Below are 20,955 nucleotides of genomic sequence, written 5' to 3' on the forward strand. Positions count from 1 at the left end.
AGTACTAGAGTGGGTAGGGAGAAGAGAGAGGGGCCGTGGTGCCCGAATCCGAGCGGCGGTCGGCGGCGGCACTCCGGCCATGGAGAGGGCAGGAGAGCACTAGGGGTAGAGGGATGTTGTCTGGGAGGTGCATGGGAGAGAGAGGGATCCAGAAGATTCGAGGGAGTGCCCGGGGGGAGGCTCTATATAGGGGGGGCCGTGGTGCACCGTGGATGCGGCGTACGGTGCACTCGGGTGAGGTTGTGGAGGGGAGAGGAGAGAATTTTAGGAGGGGGACGACAGCTTGCCGTGTCCCAGACACCGAGGCGGCCTCGTGAGACACGCTGGGGAGGCCCGAGGTGGCCTGAGGCGGTTGGCAGGGGGCGGCTACAGTGCGGGAGCGCACTGTAGCGCGCTCCAGAGCGCCCATATGGCTGTCCAGGCCATTTTCTATGCTTGTGGGCGCGCCCTTGCATGTTCAGTAGCATTTGGGGGGTGCTAAGGAAGGGATCTTGGCCTTGGATGCTTTGGGTGGCCAGTGGGTGAAGAGAGAGGAAGGAGAAGAGTGGAAATGGGGCTGTCCAGAATAGAAAATTGGTGGTTTCATCCCGTAGATCAATAAGCATTGACTTGAGCTGAATTCCAGAGGTAGAGGGAGGTTAGGAGGAGGTGTGGTAAAGAGGAGAACTCATTTGGATTAGTGGAAGAGGCCCAAACAGGGTTTTTAGTTAAAATGCAGAAGGTGTTTGATGCTAGTTTGGGCAAGTAGATGATCTCCATTTTCCATGAGACTCCATAGGGTGAAATGGCACATATAACTAGGGCCTTCCACCAATTTGGATCTTATTTGCGCAAAGTTGCCAATGCAACTTTTGTAATCCCTAGAAATCAGCAGAAATGGACTTTCCAAGATTTAGTGATGCAAATCTGTTCTCCTTGATGCACCACTTGGTGTAGTGTCATCATGTGAGGTTATGAACATTCCCACAAAAGTTTAGATCAAAAGGATAAAGTTTCCAATGTAGAGTTGTTCAAATTTGGTTTTGGACAGGAAGGGTTTTGGGGCACTTTGATCAATATAACATTTTCTCCAACTTGTGCCACTTGGCCTATATGTATAATTAGAACATTTGAGAACGTTCACAAGGTTTGAGAACATTTGGGAATGTTTGGCAATGTAAAGTTGCTCAAACTTCAAAATGGATAGAAATGGTTTTGAGGGGATTTCATGGGGTTATACTATTCTCCATGACATGATACTTGTCAAGATCATCAAACAAGTCATATGTGACATGATAGAATTTTCTTGGAATTTATGGAGAATATTTCCTTTGTAAATATTTCAAAAGGTTGAAATATCCAGAAAGGGTTTTGAGGGATTTGACCAATATGTTGAACATGACCATGTGTTGAAACTCTTATATATGGACAATATATGTCCACTGAGTTTCCTTGATTTTTGTCAAATATTTGTAAAACAATAAAATAATTTTTCCCTATTAAAGACCATTTCTGGCCTTAAGAAAAAGCTTTTAAATAAAATGGGAAAATGACTTTTAAAATTATATTTTTGTGGTTTCTGGGTATCCTATATCTAATAGGAGACAAATATATTTTTGGAAAGATTTTTACTGCCCTTAATTAAGTACTTGCAGTGTAAACCTCAATTCAGGGGTTTTTGAAAACCTAATTTTTGAAAATACTATTTGGCCAAAAATTTTGTAAGAAAATTATATACTGTATTATACACATGGCATGATCATTGGGCAGAAGTTTTGGATCAAGGAGAAGGAGTATAAGAGTTGGAGGATTTATTTGATTTTTAGAGCATTTGCAAACAACATACAAAACCCAATCAAGGCAAAGTCCAAAACACACAAAAGTTTTTGTCAAACCACATTTTATCATTATTTATCACTTTAAGTGTTCTGCCATGAAAATCAGGGTGTGACACCGCGGAGGTTAGCCATAAGACCAAAGTGTCTCATAGACTCTTCAAGATAAATGTCATTATCATCATCCTCATCATAGTGTCCATGTTTAGCATCATCTTGCAAATGATCATTTCCTAGAGAGAGTGATTCATTAGATATATGATTTTGACAATGTTCATCTCTATGAATTCTAATAGCTTCGGAAATAATATTTCTAATGATTCCAACATCTTCTTTGGCACGCATATGATTGGTAACCTCAAATAAACAATATCGAAACTTAGGATCATTGGGATTCATATTATTCAAAGCAATAGACTTGTGAAGAACCTCATCTAAGTTTTTCAAGGAATATTCCGGAAAGCGTTCCTCAAGAAATCTCCATATAGTATAAGCACAATCAAGAGTTGGTAAGTGATCTATCAAATTTCTAGGCGAGCCTCTAGTAATAAGATTGATAGTTCTAAGATTGTGAATCATGTAAAGAGATTCATCATGAGTAGGATCCAAGGGATCAACAAAGGGTTCACAAGGAGTAGTAATGTACTTGTTCAAGTGATATTCATGAAAAATCCCAAGCATCTCATTTTCCCACTCACTAAAGAACTCTCCATCAAGTATAGGCACTCTACGTCTAAGACTCCCCAACATAGACTCATCCATTTTCCTCCAGTGGTGATTAAACCAAAGCAATGGAGACCAATGCTCTGATACCAATTAAAAGTATAGAGAAGAGGTGTATAGAGGGGGGGGGTTGATTAGACCCTCAACAAGTAAAGTTGGCAGTTTTTAAGTTTTTGAAGTTGAGGTGGAAGATTAACACAATTTCAAGCATACACAATACAATTCAGGCAAGCATGCAAAGAGTATATGAGGAGCAGAAAGTAAAGCATGCAATTTGCAAGAAAGTCAAGGGATGGGATTGGAGTGTGCAAACGCAATTGGAGAGCCGGAGATTTTTGGCATGGTTCCGATAGGTGGTGCTGTCGTACATCCGCGTTGGTGGAGACTTCAACCCATGAAGGGTAACGGTTGCGCGAGTCCACGGAGGGCTCTACCCATGAAGGGTCCACGAAGAAGCAACCTTGTCTATCCCACCATGGCCATCACCCACGAAGGACTTTCCTCACTAGGGTAGATCTTCATGAAGTAGGTGATCTCCTTGCCCTTACAAACTCCTTGGTTCAACTCGACAATCTTGACGGAGGCTCCCAACTTACACCTAACCAATCTAGGAGACACCACTCTCCAAAAGGTAATAGATGGTGTGCTGATGATGTACTCCTTGCTCTTGTGCTTGTAATGATAGTCTCCCAACACAAAACTCTCTCTCACAGATTTGGCTATGGTGGAAAGATGATTTGAGTGGAAAGCAACTTGGGGAAGGCTAGAGATCAAGATTTCTTGTGGTTGGATTGGAATATCATGGTCTCAACACATGAGTAGGTGGTTCTCTCTCAGAAAATGAATGATGGAAGTGTAGGCACATTCTGATGGCTATCTCCACGAATGAAGAGTGGGTGGAGGGGTATATATAGCATCCACACAAAATCTAGCCGTTACACACAGATTCCCAAACTCGGTGGGACCGAATTGTATAACTTGGTCAGATCGATTCGGGTCAAAATATGAATGTTAGTGTTTTTGGTGGGACCGACGGGGTCAACTCGATGGGACCGATGTGCAAGGGTTAGGGTAATACCTTATCTCGGTTTGACCGATTACTCAAACTCGGTGAGACCGATTTTGGTAATAAGCAAACTAAGTATTGTTCAGGCAAACTCGGTGAGATCGACTGAACAAACTTGGTTAGACCGATAATGTTGCAATAGATCACAGAGAATTTGTAAGCCCATCCCGGTGAGACCGAGATACCATCGGTGAGACTGAACTGATTATGGTTTGGCAGTGGCTGAGTTAGATGAAACTCGGTGGCGCCGGATAGATAAAATCGGTGGGGACAAGTTTGACTTTTGGGTTTAGGACATATGTGGATATGAAAAAGTGGCTGAGGGTTTTGGAGAATATCACTAAGCACTTTGAGCACGCAAGCCATTATGCAACACCTCATCCTCTTTTAATAGTATTGGCTTTCCTATGGACTCAATATGATCTTGGATCACTAAAATGAAAATGTAGAGTCTTGAGCTTTTGCCAATATTTGTCCTTAGCATCTTGAAGGGGTTCCACATCCTCTTGTCCATGTACATGCCACTCCAATGTTGAACTTATCTTAAATACACTAGGTAGAAATATTAGTCCAACAAGAGATATGTTGACATAAATTACCAAAATTATCTAGGGAGCACTTGTGCTTTCACTACTCATGATGATCTCCATAAGGAGAAGTGGTTTAAATACCACCCACCAATTAAAGAAGAAGTTAAAGAACCGATAAAAGCTAAAGAAGAAACTATCATTTACAATGTTGATCCAGTTGTTCCAACTGCTTATATCAAAAACCCACCTTTCCCTGTTAGGATGAAGGAACATGCTAAATCTTCAACTGTGGTTAACAGAAGTTATGTTAGAACACCCAACCCATCTGAACAAATCAGAGTTGAACCTAGTGTTGCTATGGTTAAAGATCTCCTAGTTGATAATATTGATGGGCATGTTATTTACTTCTACGGTTAAGCTTCTAGAATTTCCAAACCTAAAGGAAAAGATAAACATAGACCAGTTGTTGGCATGCCTGTTGTCTCAGTTAAGATAGGAGATCACTGTTATCATGGTTTATGTGACCTTGGTGCTAGTGTGAGTGTTATTCCCTTCTCCTTATATCAAGAAATCAAATATGAAATAGCACCGACTAAAATAGAAGGCATAGATGTCACTATGAAACTTGCCAACAGAGATACTATTTCACCAATTGGGATTCTTAGAGATGTTGAAGTCATGTGTGGGAAAGTAAAATACCCTGCTGATTTTCTTGTTCTTAGTTCCCCACAAGATGACTTTTGTCCCATTATTTTTGGTAGACCTTTCTTGAACACTGTCAATGCTAAATAGATTGTGAGAAACAAACTGTCAGTGTTAGCTTTGGTGATGAATCAAATGAATTTAATTTTTCCAAGTTTAGTAGACAACCTCATAATAAAGATTTGCCTACTAAGGATAAAATTATTGGTCTTGCTTCTATTGTTGTGCCTCCTACTAATCCTTTGGAACAATATTTACTAGACCATGAAAATGTTTTGCATATGCGTGAAAGAAATAAAATAGATATAATCTTTTTCGAACAACAATCGCTGCTTAAACACAATTTGCCTATTGAAACTCTAGGAGGTCCTCCTCCACCTAAAGGTGGTCCTGCGTTTGAATTAATTAAAACAATTGCCAGAGCTTTGAAATATGCTTATCTTGATGAGAAAAAGATATATCGTGTTATTATTAGTGCTAACCTTTCAGAACATGAAGAAGAAATATTATTGAAATTCTAAGGAATCACAGAACTGCTATTGGATATACTCTTGATGATCATAAGGGCATTAGTCCCACTCTATGTCCGCACAAGATTAATATGGAACGTGATGCTAAACCCGCTGTTGATTACCAACGTCGGTTAAATCCGAAGATGAAAGAAATGGTAAGAACGGAAATATTGAAACTTCTAGAAGCAAGTATAATCTATCCTATTACTGATAGTAGATCGGTAAGCCATGTTCATTGTGTCCCTAAGAAGGGAGGTATTACTATTGTTCCTAATGATAAGAATGAGCTCATTCCATAAAGAATTGTTACAGGCTATAGAATGGTAATTGATTATATGAAACTAAATAAAGCAACTAGAAAAGATCATTACCCTCTGCCCTTTATTGATCAAATGTTAGAAAGATTATCTAAGAACACACATTTTTTATTCCTAGATGGATATTCTGGCTTTTCACAAATACCTGTTTTACAACCTGATCAAGAAAAGACCAGCTTTATTTTTCCTTTTGGAAGCTTTGCTTATAGATGTATGCCTTTTGGTCTATGTAATGCACCTGCTACCTTTCAAAGATTTATGCCTGCTATATTCTCTGATTTTGCTAAAAAGATTGTTGAGGTTTTCATGGATGACTTTTCCGTTTATGGGAAGTCTTTTGATCATTGTTTAAGCAATGTTGATCGAGTTTTGCAGATATGTGAACAAACAAATCTTGTCTCGAATTGGGAGAAGTGCCACTTTATGGTTAACGAAGGTATTGTTTTGGGTCGTAAACTTTCTTAGAGAGGCATTGAGGTGGACGAAGCCAAGGTTGATGCAATTGAGAAAATGCCATGTCCTAAAGATATCAAAGGTATTCGTAGTTTCTTTGGTCATGCTGGTTTCTATAGGAGGTTTATCAAAGACTTTTCTAAAATTTCTAGGCCTCTTACGAATAGAGATGGCAATGGGTACCCATTACCCACGTACCCTGTGGGTAAAAACCCTATTAGGGTAAGGGTATAGGACAAAAACATATCCATGGGTATATAAATAGGAAATTCTCAAACCCATCGGGTAGAGCGGGTATGGGTATGGGATCATATAACCCATAACTGTATACCCATGTACCCTTATAAAATCTAACAAATACGAACAAATTACCTTTACACTTTGTCGTGAGTTTGTGAATTTAAAATGTACGACTTTGTACTACTCTTTATGACTATGTGTTAATATTTAGATGTGTTGTTGTTTAGAAGAAAGTGTTGATGTTTATAGAATGTGTTGTAGTTTATAAGTATGTATTGATGTTACTATATGTTGTTTTATTATAAATTATGATCATATGTTATTGTGTATGATTATGTGATGCTCAAATTTATGTTACACGAACATGGGTATTTTTACCCGCAGGTACCCATTTACCCTGTCGGGTGATGGGTATGACAAAAAATTATACCCAGTAGCGGGTATGGATACGGGTGATGGATAAGCTGAAATAGGATGGGTAAGGGTATGGGGTCGCTCCACCCGTACCCAAACCCTGCGGGTGCCATCCCTACTTATGAATCCTTTGCAAAAGGATATTCCCTTTGTGTTTGATGATGATTGTTTGGAAGCCTTTGAAACAATAAAGAAAGCCTTAATTACTGCACCTGTTGTTCAACCACCTGATTGGAACTTGCCTTTTGAGATTATGTGTGATTCTAGTGATTATGTTGTTGGTGATGTTCTAGGATAAATAGTTGATAAGAAACTGAATTTGTTATTCATTATGCTAGTAAAACTCTAGACAGTGCTCAACGATATTATGCTACTACTAAAAAATAATTCTTTGCAGTGGTGTTTTCTTGTGATAAATTCAGATCTTACATTGTTGATTCTAAAGTGATTGTTCACACTGATCATGCTGCTATAAAATATCTAATGGAAAAGAAAGATGATAAATCTAGACTCATTAGGTGGGTTGTTCTGCTACAAGAATTTGATTTGCATATTACAGATAGGAAACACGCAGAGAACGCCATAGATGATAACTTGTCTAGGCTTGAAAATATTCTTGATGACCCACAACCTATTAATGATAGTTTTCCTGATGAACAACTAGCTGCAATAAATGTTTCTCATAGTATAACTTGTATGCTGACTATGCTCATTATATTGTTGCTAAATACATACCACCTAGCTTCACGTACCAACAAAAGAAAAAATTCTTCTATGATTTAAGACATTACTTTTGGGATGACCTACATGTTTACAAAGAAGGATAGATGGTATTATTAGACGTTGTGTACCTGAGCATGAACAGGAACAAATCCTATGGAAATGTCACTCCAAAGCTTATGGAGGACATCACGCGGGAGACAGAACCGCTCATAAGGTATTGCAATCTGGTTTTTATTGGCCTACTCTCGTCAAAGATGCCCGTAAGTTTGTCTCATCTTGTGAGGAATGCCAAAGAATAGGTAATATCGGTAAGCGTCAAGAAATGCCTATGAATTATTCATTTTCTGTTGAACCATTTGATGTTTGGGGATTTGATTTCACGGGACCTTTTCCTTCCTCTAATGGGTATACACATATTTTGGTTGCTGTTGATTATGTTACTAAGTGGGTAGAAACTATTCCAACCAGTAGTGCTGATCACAACACCTCTACTAAAATGCTTAAGGAAGTTATTTTCCCCAAGGTTTGGAGTCCCTATATATTTAATGACTGATGGAGGTTCACACTTTATTCATGGTGCTTTCCGTAAAATGCTTGCTAAGTATGATGTTAACCATAGAATTGCATCACATTATCATCCTCAGTCTAGTGGTCAAGTTGAACTTAGTAATAGAGAAATAAAACTAATCTTACAAAAGACTATCAATAGGTCCCAGAAGAATTGGTCTAAGAAATTAGATGATGCACTTTGGGCTTATAGAATAGCTTGTAAAAATCCTATGTGTATGTCTCCATATAAAATGGTTTATGGAAAAGCTTGTCATTTGCCTATTGAGTTAGAACACAAAGCATATTAGGCAATTAAAGAACTCAATTATAATTTCAAATTTGCTGGTGAAAAGAGGTTATTTGATATTAGCTCATTAGATGAATGGAGAACACAGGCTTATGAAAATGATAAGTTATTCAAAGAAAAAGTTAAAAGATGGCATGACAAAAGAATCCAAAAGCATGAGTTCAAAGTTGGAGAATATGTTCTTTTGTACAACTCTCGTTTCAGGAAAACTCCTCTCCAAATGTGAAGGACCCTATGTCATCGAGGAGGTCTATCGATCCGGAAGTATTAAAATTGTTTGACACGAGAAAAATCTTATAACTCTTCGAGAGAAGGCAAGATGAGTTTGATTTCTCTCATGCGCCAGGAAAAATATAATGCGGGCGTGCCAGTGTACCATAGTACACAAAAAATGATACGGGAAACAAGTATTTGATTTATCTCTTTGGATGAACAAAATTACAAGATCCCATAATAAAATGATTGCGCTCCGTGGCCTACTAGCGCGGCCTTCCCAACTATGGCGATGTGCGGTCTCCTGGTTCCCGGGGCCTCGAAAAGCTACCGGTTAATTACTCCCACGGGTTGCTCCATGAGATACCTCCGATTAAGCCGTGTGGTCGTCTTCGTCGTCTTCGCTTCGTGTTCTCGATGCATGATGATGATGGTTTGAGTGTATGGTGTGGGCGGCGGCAAAGTCCGTGTCTTCATTGGTACACGTGTCGTTCAAAACATGGCTTCGTGCTAGCCATGTCCTCCCTCGCCGTCGCGCCTCGTCGGTCTTGACAGTGTTGATATAGTCGATGTTGAATTTGCATGGGTCCTACTCTGCTTGGACTTCTTGACGATGTAGCGGCTTCGTCGGGATACACAAGGGGTTCGCCTCGTGGCAGTATTCTTATGGAGACCTGCGTCGGTGTAAGACCAAGGCTCGCTCATATCGGCAATGCTGGTGTGGTTGGCACCTTGTTTCGGCAGGACGCTGAATTTAGGACGGTCCGCCAAAACAAGGGCACCGCCTCACGGGGCCTTCGGGAGTTAGTGTTGGTGAAGTCACGTCGCCTCCTCGCCATCACGCCTCGTCTTCATGGGCTTCGTGTCGAAAATAGCACCATGTAGTGGTAAGGGTTGGTGAAGCGCGTAGGGCCATCTTGTTCACATCACGGGCTCCGTGTTGCGGGCAGCATCGAGGGCATGTGTCATCTTCATGGCTCCAGATCGTAGGCTCCATCTTGACGAGGTAGACATTGGTGGTGACGTTGGTGGTGTCCTCCTTGCGTGCTCCATGCCACGATCCTCCGCGTTACCGGGTTGATGTTGGCAATGGCCGTCATCCTGGCGAGCTCCGCGCCACCATCCACCGTGGCATGGCAGCGGCATCCTTGCGAGCTCCACGTCCCCGTCCTCCATGGCACCTGCTTGGTGGTATTGGCATTGATGTAGTCTTAGCGAGCTCCGCGCCTCTATCCACCGTGGCACGGCAAAATCCTTGCGAGCTCCATGCCTCCGGGCTCCATCTTGACGAAGTAGACGTCGGTGGCATCCCCAACAGGCGACACGCCTCCGTCGTCTAGCTCCACCATGACGAAGTGCTTGGCGGGTGTCGTTCTTGCAAGCTCCCCATCATGATCCTTGCAGCACCGGGTTGATGATGTTGACATTGGTGGTGTCTTAGCGAGCTCTACGCCTCCGGGCTCTAGCTTGATGAAGCAGACGTCGATGGCGTCCCCAACGAGCGCCACACCTACGTCCTCTTTGCGAGCTCCATGCCGCAATCCTCCTCGGCAATGGGTTGACGATGTTGGCGATGGGATTGGCAGTGTTGATGCAGTCTCCTTGTCCAGCATCATCGCCCGGCATCTTCATTGCATCTGGTACGATAAAGAGTACCGCTTCGTCCTACGGCCACCTCTGTTGGGCGCGTGGTCTGCCGCCTCAAAAACACCTGGTACGAGAAGGGTGCCGCTTCATCCTGCGGCTACCTCCGTTGGGCGCATGGTCCACCGCCTCAACAACACCTGGTACGAGAAGAGCGCCTCTTCATCTGCGGCCACCTTGGCTGGGCGCGTCGTCCGCCGCCTCGACAACACCTGGACGAGAAGAGCGCCTCTTCGTCCACGGCCACCTCCGTTGGGCATGTCGTTCGCTTCCTCAACTGCTCCTGAGAAGAGCGATGCGGCGTCCTCGGCCACATCCGTTAGGCATGTCGTTCGCCTCCTCAACTTCTCCCGAGAAGAGCGCTGCATCGTCCTTGGCCACCTCCGCTAGGCGCGTCGTGCTGAGGTCATTTTGCAAAATAGATGATAACACATAGAAAAAAAAAGATTATTGCAGCGCCATTGCACATGGTTTATGCGCCCTCCTAGATGCTTGGTTTCCCACTTGGAGCACATCCTCCTCATTTGTGCACCGTGGCTGCCGCGCCGCTGCTCAGCGCACGTGCCACCATCATGGGCGTGTCCTTTCTCCTCGACGCTGTCGCCAGGGCGCGTCTCTTGCCTCACCAAGACACGGCACTGCGTCTTGGTGCGTTGGATGCATAGATGTGTTGCTGCGACATGCTCTTCTGCCGGCTAGCTGCGACGTGGTGAGTTCTCCCCTGGTGCGTGCCTCGACACCGCCGGCTGCGTGCGTGTGGTTCTGGCTGGATCTCCCCAAAGCGGCAGTGTCTCCTTCTGTTGTAAGACCTCAAAGATGAAAGGCATAGAAAGCAAAATAAATTAGTCAGCGGGGCTTGCTCGGCTCCCTGTTCTCCATATGTCCTCCATCATTGTGGCGGCAATGTGTGTGTCCGTGCTGTTCCTGCGTTCATCGCGGCGTTCTCTCGGCTGGGTCTGTCGTCCCCCGCCTTAGATGCGTGATGACTCAGTCCTCATGTCCGGCTGCCTACCGGATGAGTTCTGTGGGTCACGCACCTCAGCTCTCGCCATGGAGTAAAGACAGTGTATCTCTGCCACCGCCACAGCGCCCTCTCGCCGGTCGTGCACGGTCGCGAGTGGTTGCGTCCACCGGCTGCTTCCGTTTTGGCAAATGTGTTATGCCTGCGTGCCTCTTGTCTTGTCTTTGTTTTGTGCATGCGTAAGGTCTTGGCAGGTCTTGGCTACCTGCTTGGTGCGTGGCGCTGCCCCATTGCACCTGATACATCAGAGAAAAACATATACGTATGTACCATAAATCCACCATGCATAACGATGCATATATGTATATGGATGTCCTGAAGATCTTTATTGTCGTCGTCGGCGGTGTATCCAGCGACCTTAACATGTATATGCATCCTCGTCGTCCATAAGCGTGTGTGCGAGGGCGCCACCGCGCTCCTCTGGTTTCCTCTGCAAGGCGCGTCGTCTTCGCCGCCGCCGGCGACGCCGCCACGGGCGCTTCTCCTCCTGTGTCTCCCTTCGTGTCCTTGCTGCTCCGGCTGGTGGGTTCTTCTGGTGCCCTCCTCGACGCTGCCGCAAAGGGGCGCGTCTCCCTCCGACTTGGTTCCCCTCGTGTTCTTGCTGCCATGAAATCTGCTAAGAAAAGAACTTCTACGTACCATCGAAGAAGGAAAAGAAGATGGCATGCTAGCTATTGCACGTGCTTCATCTCGGCGGCGTGCTCTGCGTCCATGGCAAGTCAGCTTCTTGAATCGGCCGCGGCCGCCGCAGGAGCGCCGTCCATGACCCGTCTCTCCTCGAACGCGGCGCAGCGTCCCTCCCAGCTGCCGTCGTCTTCGTGTGCCCTGCGCGGAAGCCTCTAAGGAATTCCACCAGATGCGATCGCCTCCGGTTGGATGGGTTGTACGTGGGCTTTCTTCCTGTTCCTTTGAGCAGTCTTTTCTTCCTATATATATAGTCATCCATCGGAATTTCTTCAACCGGATTGAATGACGGTCATGTAATAGGATAGGCGCTTAGTTTACCTATCTTTCTTTACTATGCCAGCCGGTTGTGGCTTTTGGGCCTTGTTTTATTTTGCTTGCTCTTTATGAGCCAGTATCCTTTGTTGCAGCACTTTGCAAGACATTGTTGAACTACTTTATTTTTTATAAATGTGGCAATATGCATCTTTCTGATGCAGAGACCGGGGAACCCCTTTTCAAAAAAAAATATAGGCATCCATGTCTCAAAAAGAATATAGGCATCCAGAGGACTAATAGATGACAAGAGATCATGTGGGGCCTGGCCTTTTTCTTCTGGCCGTGCAAGGCTTCCTACGCGGAATTTGCCTTTGATCCGTGTTATTTCTTTCCAAATTTTGATGGGCATGCTTCCTAGTCAAGTACGAGACTCCGTTAGCCAGCTTTGAACTTTTACCTGTGCTGTGCACCCGATTGCCCACGTGCATGTTGCCTGTTCATCTCAAATCAAATAGAAAAAGAAAAAGATACAGTTCATGCAAGGTTAGCTAGGTATTTCTGGTATTCGGAGAAGTATAAATGTGTGCTTGCCGGCCGGCCACAAATACACAAATACGTATGTATATGTGCATGGCGCGGTCCAGGACGTTTGCATGCACACATCTTAGGTGCTGAGTACGTGGGCATTTGCCATGCGAGCATGCACCACGATAATTATAATTTGCCTCTATATTATAACTTGCCTTTGCTTATATATGACCTGCATCAAAACTCATTAAAAATGTTATTTTATGCAACGGTGACAAAAACTCGTGGAACAAATGCCCCCTCGTCGGGTCGAACTTGAGTGCGAAGCAAATCGAGCTTGACTCAACGAATATCTTTTTTTCTTGGCACACCATTCATATGTAGCCTGAAAAACTAGTTCAGAGTTGGTATATCCGTGACGACGTGCGCGCCATTCCGAAGATGATTGATTAGTAACGACGTGTCTTAGTGTAGGTATGTCCATCCACAGATGTGTTCTGTAGGGAGCTCATTGAATCGTATAACAGGCACCATGCCAGTCAATGAGGCAACCCTGTCTCGTCTTCATTCCATGGCGAAATAACATGCCTTGTCCTGAAAACAGGAATAAGCAAAATTTACCAATCTTGTCGCAACCACCTAGCTGCCGCGGTGCCAACCGACTTGAATGGAGGGTTTCACATATTCACGCTGGCCGCACTGGCGCTTTGCACTGCTCCCATGTTCTACGTGAGTTGATGTAAGCGAGCATCGGTAGACCGTCGATAGCTCCCCTTTATTGAGTGAATCGCCACAACATTCATGGCATGACAATTCTAAGAGTACGCTGGGACGCCATGAGCTTTACGAATGATTGATGGGTTGATGTTGCCCCCATGCTTCATTGTTGTTGGAGACGGGGCCACGGAGACACATCAGCACCACCTTCATAAGCGCAAGTGTTGCCTTCTGGCGCCCATCGTGTGTGTTGGTGTAGACCATTGGTTGCCCGGCTGTCGTCGGCGTTGTCCGGGACGCATGGGTATCGCTACACCCAAACACCCATAACGTAGTTTGATGTAGGGGTTTGTCGTTAGAATGCCGTTGACGATGACAAGGAGTGCCTCTCCATTGCTGCAAAGATGTTGGAGGAGCACAACTAGAAACACCAAAAAAACAGGCAAAAAAAGGTTGGGTTTTTAAAATGTTGGCTTTCCAATATACACCATCTATTAGGCGTGATATCCAAGAAGGCTACCGGAGGACTTGTCATTGGGAACCATCAAAAGACCTTGACGATTGCAACTCAACAACTCAAATAGCTTCGATGTATGTGTATGAAGACGTCGGGTTTCGGGATGCTTCCAAGAGGCAACAAAAATTCATACTCTAGCCCATCATCATATTGAGGGCTCACACGGCTCAACATGCCCCTGCACACGCCTCATGAACCAAGAAACTTGGGTGTGATATGTTTAGGGTAAATGGTTTTGGGACAATGGCTTGGCCATTTTTATTCGTGCGTATTGAGGGGTGGCGAACAACTACCTCCCGCCTTCCTTCTAGTTGGTTCCTTACTGCTTGTGACCGCTTGATTGCTTCTTGGACTGTTGGGATTTTCTTTATTGAATTTGCTTCTTGGACTTTTCGAATTTCATCTTGATTGCTCACGCAGATGATTGATTGGTCGCGGACTTCATGGACTTGTTTTGACATTTGGATCGAACTTCTTGAGGACTCTTCTTCCAAGATTCTTTGGGACCCAACTTGAGAACTTGGAAGGCAACTTTTCACCTCTATGGACTAGGAAAACCCGTCTAGCACTTTATCTGGAGCTTTTGGTGGCGCACCCTAGGGTTGCCATGTGAATATGCACCAAAACAACTTGTGTTGGATCAGGAAGCCCTCCATGATCTTTTCCTGTAGTCTTCCCTAGAGCACGAGCCTCTGTGAACACGAGGCATGCCGGGAAACATGAAGAGAGCGGGGTCTCAATACTCGGAAGTGCCCAAGTAATCATCCCCGCTTCCTCCAGAAGCATACACCTGGTATGTGTCGTGCATTGTGGGTGTAGGAGCCGCTCCACCGACAAATCGACACATTGTGCTGCCCTCCAACAAGTCCTAGGGTAGCCAAAACTTCAATCAATAGCGTAGAGCGATAGGGGGAAGCCATTTTTTGTTGGACTTAGTCCGTATTGGGGAAAGCTAGATATATCCACAAAATGCAAAGAAGAATGCATCATGGATCCGATCGCCCACAGAAAGAGTTTCCCTCTGTCTTTGTCGATTGTCCGGTGATGAAGTGGGCAACCTTCGCCTCATCGGTGCCCGGCCTGGTGGTGTCCGCCTTGTCGGTCTCGGACTGGATGACTTGCCTTCGCCTCGTCGGTGCTTGGCAAGATATGGATAGCTTCATCGGAGAAAAGACATGCTGGTGATGTGGCTTCGCCTCGTCGGAGCTTGGATGATGTCGGGGAAGTCTTGGGGTTACGTAGTTAAGGGCCGACCTCCGCTCGGTGTAGACGGTTGGTGTAGAAGAATGGTGCCTTGCTGGTGCAGTCTGCTTCCTCGCAAGGCAATAAGTCAAAGCAGATCGCGACATCATGTGGACATCCATCGGCTTCGATGTAGAGGACAACCTCGCCAGATGTAGAGTTGATGAAGATTGCGATGCCGTGTCGATGTAGTCGGCGTCCCAATCGGGTGTGAAGTCGATGAAGATGGTGACAACATGTTGATGTACTAGCCTTCCTCTTTGAGCTGGAGGTTGATGATGACGACTCCAACATGGTTAATGGTGGTGTAGATGGCGCCGGGCTGCGCACACCACCAGCCCCTTTAATGTCATCGGCGGAGTGGAGTTAACGCCGAGCTAATCGTCAGCAATCTTGCCACTGTCATTGTGGAAGCATGCATGGAAGAAGACACCGCGACAAGCTCTCTGGCAGGTGTCCGTCGATGTCGTGGTACGTCCATGGAATGCAGCCGCCTGCGTGTCATCCATGGTTGCCTTGTGTACAAGTGTGTCAAGTGCTAGGGCCTGTTCTGTGGCTTCGCTTTGGTGCAGCTTATATTGGTGGCGTGGAGTCGTTGCCTCCGACCGAGTGTGTGCGTAGTCCATCAGGGCGCGATGTGTGTCATCGCTCGCTGAAGTGAGAGATGAAAAGAGAGATTGACAGACATTAAATATGCAGGTGCCCCATTGAAGAAGACAGATGCGATGATTTTGTGCTTCTCGGTGTAGAGGCGGATGGTTTGTGGAGCCCCGGAGGCTGGCTTCCTCCTTCCGGTATGTGCAGGTGTTTCACTTGATGATGGATGCCTTTGCTACTTCTGTACATCATATGCATTGGTGTAGGATGTCGGTGCAGATTGAAGAAGGCAGGGGCTTCTTCCAGATGCGAGTCTTGTGCAGATAGAAGAAAGCATCACTGGGTCGTTTTCTAATATGCGTACGTCATCGCCGCGGCACGACTGTCGACGCATTATCTGCAGCCGTACATTCCGGCTTCTCCTGTACCCGCGGAAGGGTGCTCCTCAGCGCGGTGCTTGCGGCCTGCAAGTTGTGTGTGTTGATTGGGTGTATGTGCCTACGTGGAAGAAGGAACTACCGACCTCTTCTCCGACATGCGGCTGGCGTCGGCATCTGTAGCTCCGCAACAGTTGTTGTATCGTCCGTGATCTCCGTTGGCGCGTATAATCAATGTAATTTGTGGGCACCCGCAGAAGGAGGCACCGCCAGCCTGTTCCCTGGCGCATGCCACGCGTCGATGTCCATGACTCTGTAGCTGCCGTTACATTATCCGCGGCTTCCGTGCTGACTTCAAGTATGCCCTGCGTAAGACTCTCCTCGGCGTGAGATCCATTCGTGCGCGTGTCGCTGCCTCCGGTAGTGTGTGCATATTCTATTGGAGCATAATCTATGTTGATGTAGCATGCGACATCCTATATGAATGAAGGCTTTGCCGACCTCTCCGGCGGACGACTGCCATCATCAAACGCCGGCCTGTCATCTGTGACCATCCCAGCTATGAGTGCACCCAGCATGTGGTCCTCCTCATCGCGGTGCCCACGGACTCTGTCCACGCGCCTACAGTCGCCGCCTCTTCATTTCTTCTACGTGTGGGGCATACTATGTGTTGCGGCTCCCCTCCGTCCATCTCCTTGGCTCCGGTATCAGCGTCTAGAGGGTCGACCGAGGTACTCTCCTGCCAATATGAGTAGCACGTGTAGCCGCTGGAATTTCTTCACGAGCTTATGTACGCATGCATGGCCACACATCTACCCGTGCTTCACCCATGTTCTTCGGTAGGCCATCCGCAAGATAGAAAACAACACGACCATACCTTCACGTGCATGTCATGTTCTTCTGCACAACGTGTCCACAGAATCCAGCACGCAAGATGTGTGGCGCGGACACCAGTGCCATCACGACGCCGTGGGAAAATGCATTCGCGACCTCACGTGTCTCAGTGGCCTGCTCCCTCCCAGCGCACGCATAGCCGAGGTCAGGGCATGCCATCTCCGATGAGCGCGATCTACACAATACCGCCTCCGTGGGAGCGTCGTCGCCTCCTTTGCCTTTTTCCTCTGCTCGACGCATTATTCGCAGACTCCGCCGAGGCATGTGACTATCGCCGCCGTACATGCCATATGGGTTGATGTGGCGTGTTCGAGTAGATTGGAGGAGGCCCCACTGGCTGGTTCTCGAGCTTGCATCCGGCATCACTGTCGTGGGCATCGGTGTTCATCCGCGTCCATCTCGGCTATGGGTGTATCCTACACACCATCCTCCCTGCCGTGATGCCTATATCGGTGTTGCTGCCTCTTTTAGTGATGTCTACAGTCGCTGTGGGAGCACACACCCAGTGGTACACCCGGGCCTCTTCCACAAGTCCCTCGGTCGCCGTCATTGGTGCATCTTAAATCTTGGACATAGTTCGCACCACCACCGGCATGTCGCCACTGCGAGCTAGCCTCTGTCGGGTGCACCCTCCTGGATGCTACCGCCATGGGCATCAGGCAAAGTCTCCTCCTGGCTAGGTTGCCTCCCTTCGGTGAGTCTCCGCCAGATGCGAGCCGGTCCCATGTAGACAAAATTCCTCTGGATGAATGCCCTTCTACAAGAAAGAAAATAAAGAAGAGGAAAGAATGCATTGTTATGCCTTTTGCTGCATGGCGTTGCTGCCATCGACGTGTCTATCGAGCCAAGCATAGTACTGCCTTCTTGTGGACCGTGTGACGCCACCACCAGGGGTGCCCGTCCCTGGGTGCGCAGCTTCTCCATGTGCCTCACAGATGCTGCCAACGCAGGTTGTCTCTCCATTGCATGACTGTCGGGGATGGGGCTAGTGCACGTATGCTATCGAGCAAGTATGCAGCCGCCGCAGGCTCACCCTCACTAGTAGAAAAAGGATCAAATGTGAGACACATTAGTCCCAGTTTGCATTTGAGCCGGCACTAATGTGTCCATTAGTGCTGGTTCAAATGGCTAGGCGGGAGGAGATCTTTAGTACCGGTTCAATGCGAACCTTTTGTACCGGTTCAAGGCACAAACCGGTACTAAAGATGCTGGGGCTCGGCCAGCACCTTTAGTACCGGTTCATGGGACAAACCGGTAGTAAAGAGGTTGTGGCAGGCTGTTTTTAGTCCCACCTCGCCCCCCTAGGAAGATTTTTACCATGTTAAATATGTTACTTCTCAAACTATCACAAGCATTTGGTCTTCATTAAACTCTATGTGTATAATCTGTGGACTCAATATGAGTCTTCACCGGTTTCTAAACCATTGAGGACTCATATTGACAATTCAGATTGTACACAAAAAGATCATTGGTAATCAATGTATTTTTTAAGTATATTTTTACATGTTTACGCCATCACTCTCTCCACTCACTCGGTCTCCCCCTCAATCCCCCGCGCCGGTCCTCCCCCGCCGGCCGCCACTCACTTCAAAACTAGACGCACTTCGTGTACAAACTGGACAATCTCTTTCGGAGTATCAGGGTTTCGAACGAGAACTCATCTGTTACACGGGCACTTCATTTTTGTTAAACTTATTTTAACTCCAGACTTTTTTTAAGCCGGCATTATGCAACATTCGAAGCGACGTCAGCAATTTCCAACACGTTCTGACATCATTTGTTGTTTTTCAGTCACCGATTTGTTTAGATCAGAGCTAAATGACCGTGAAATTGAAAATCACTACAAAACAATCTCTGAAAATGTTGAAGGTATCATCATTTCACCCGCATAGCATGTGATAAAGAGTAGAGAGGGTCATGGCCAAAACAGGACGCACTTCGTGTACAAACTGGACAATCACTATTAGGGAAAACCTTATACACATACTCATACCAGCAGCGCGCTATATTAACCCGCGCTACTACTACTTACTAGTAGCGTGCTACATTGATCAGCGCTACTAGTAAATATTACTGTTAGCGCGTGACAAAAAAACACACGCTACTAGTAAATATGTTCAACCGTGCCTCCGTGAATAGCCATAGTAATAATGCGGGTTGTAAAATCGGCGCTACTACTATGTGTATAGCCGTAGCGCAGGTGAAACACCCGTGCTACTACTGTCCACTCCTCCCAACCCACCAACCATCCCACGCCATGTCTAAAAAAACACTCAACGCCCGATCCAAATGCCCAATCTCGTCTCCACTCCCGCCTCCTCTTCTCTCCCAAGTCCCAACCCACTCGTCGCCGGCCTGCCTTCCACCTCCTCTCCCGTCCCAACCCACTCGCAGCCGGCGAGCACTAGCAAGACAATCCACCACCACGCCGTCTGTTGTAGGCGGGCTTCGCTGCCATGAGCCACCGGATGATGAGTCTGGTGAAGGTGGAGGGCCGCCCCTGCCCGTCCCCGGCGGCCGGCGGCGACAGGGCGCCGAGTCCGATGGCCGGGCTGGGCGACGCCGGGCCACGCCGTTCCTCGCCAAGACCTACGACATGGTCGATGACCCCGCCATGGATGCCGTCGTTCCTGGAGCGCCACCAACAAAAGCTCGTCTGGACAAGGGGACAAGGGGAGGCAGGGAATCAGCCGCAGGTCCGGGCCTGTGGCACCGGAATCGCCGCCGATGCTATCCCGCGCCGGGGCACCGCCGCTGGGGAGATCCCACGCCGTCTGGTATTGTCCTGATCCACCCAGGTGAATATGTGATATTTTTTTGTTTGCGCATCCCCATTTTGTTGTCTGGAGTAGTTTATTTGGGAGCAGTACACCCAAATCGTTGTTTGGTTTTGGGCGCAGTCCAGAAATTGGTGATTAAACTGGATGTCTGTGTTTTGCCCCTAGTGCATATTAGTCATAATTTAAGGTTTTAAGATAAGATGCAGATTCGGCACTGTGCTGCTGCCGAGGTACTTCAAGCACAACAAGTTCTTGAGCTTCGTCCGCCAGCTCAACACCTATATGTAAGTTGGACCTCCTGCTGCTTTGCTTTGGGCCATTTATGCCTAACAAATTCACTGATTTATGCCAATTGCTAGTAAACTACAAGGACTAGGAATAAGTAGAGCTTAGGATTACTCAGACTACTTCAGTATCTGCTCACCCTAGGATTACCTAAAATTTTGATATATCCAATTTTGCCTCATGTTAACAGTTATCGTGGCGGTTGTCAGCTGTAGTTCAAAAGATCTGGCATGGGAACAATGACATATTAATAGATCAAGCTAGCTATGGGGTGATTGACAGCAGTAGTGGTTTGGGAGCTAACAGTTGGGGGTGAAAAGGAGGTCCACTACAGTTCAAATTTTAGCTACCATTAACATTAAAGTACTCAAATAGACACATGCTCCCTAGATACCTCCATCTTTGTGGATTATATTTTAGTATCATTGAAGTTATGCTGCAATATATAACATAGATGTTTGCCTAGGTACCTAAGAAAAAATAATCAATAGGATGATAGCAGATACTTGGTTGTTCGTGTGATGTTTACGTTTTATGCAACACTTCATAAAAATCCTCGATTATGGCTACCAAAATTGTAATTTGTGAGTAGGGCATGCTTAGTTTTCTTCCACACCTCCCCGTGCTTCCGCGCCTCTCCTCTATTAGGGACTCTGGAGTAGGAGGGGTGGCCATGGCGCTCGCATCAGTCTCCAACAGCGGCGGCGGGAGCGACTTATCCGTGATGGTGATAGGGTTCGACTTTGCGGTGGACACTGGCGCGGAGCTCCTCGTCTCCCCCGCCGACTGTGAGGAGTGGACCTACTGCATTCCGGACCTCGGTGATGACTTCTCCAACCTCGAGGAGC

General features: G+C 46.4%; 1 pseudogene; it reads left to right on the forward strand.

Annotated features, from left to right (window-relative positions):
- Window positions 1–19,498: 19,498 nt before the first annotated feature.
- LOC119322960 lies at window positions 19,499–20,423 on the forward strand (annotated as a pseudogene).
- Window positions 20,424–20,955: the final 532 nt, after the last annotated feature.

This window comes from Triticum dicoccoides, chromosome 6B, assembly GCF_002162155.2.
Source record: "Triticum dicoccoides isolate Atlit2015 ecotype Zavitan chromosome 6B, WEW_v2.0, whole genome shotgun sequence".
Classification (NCBI taxonomy): domain Eukaryota; kingdom Viridiplantae; phylum Streptophyta; class Magnoliopsida; order Poales; family Poaceae; genus Triticum; species Triticum dicoccoides.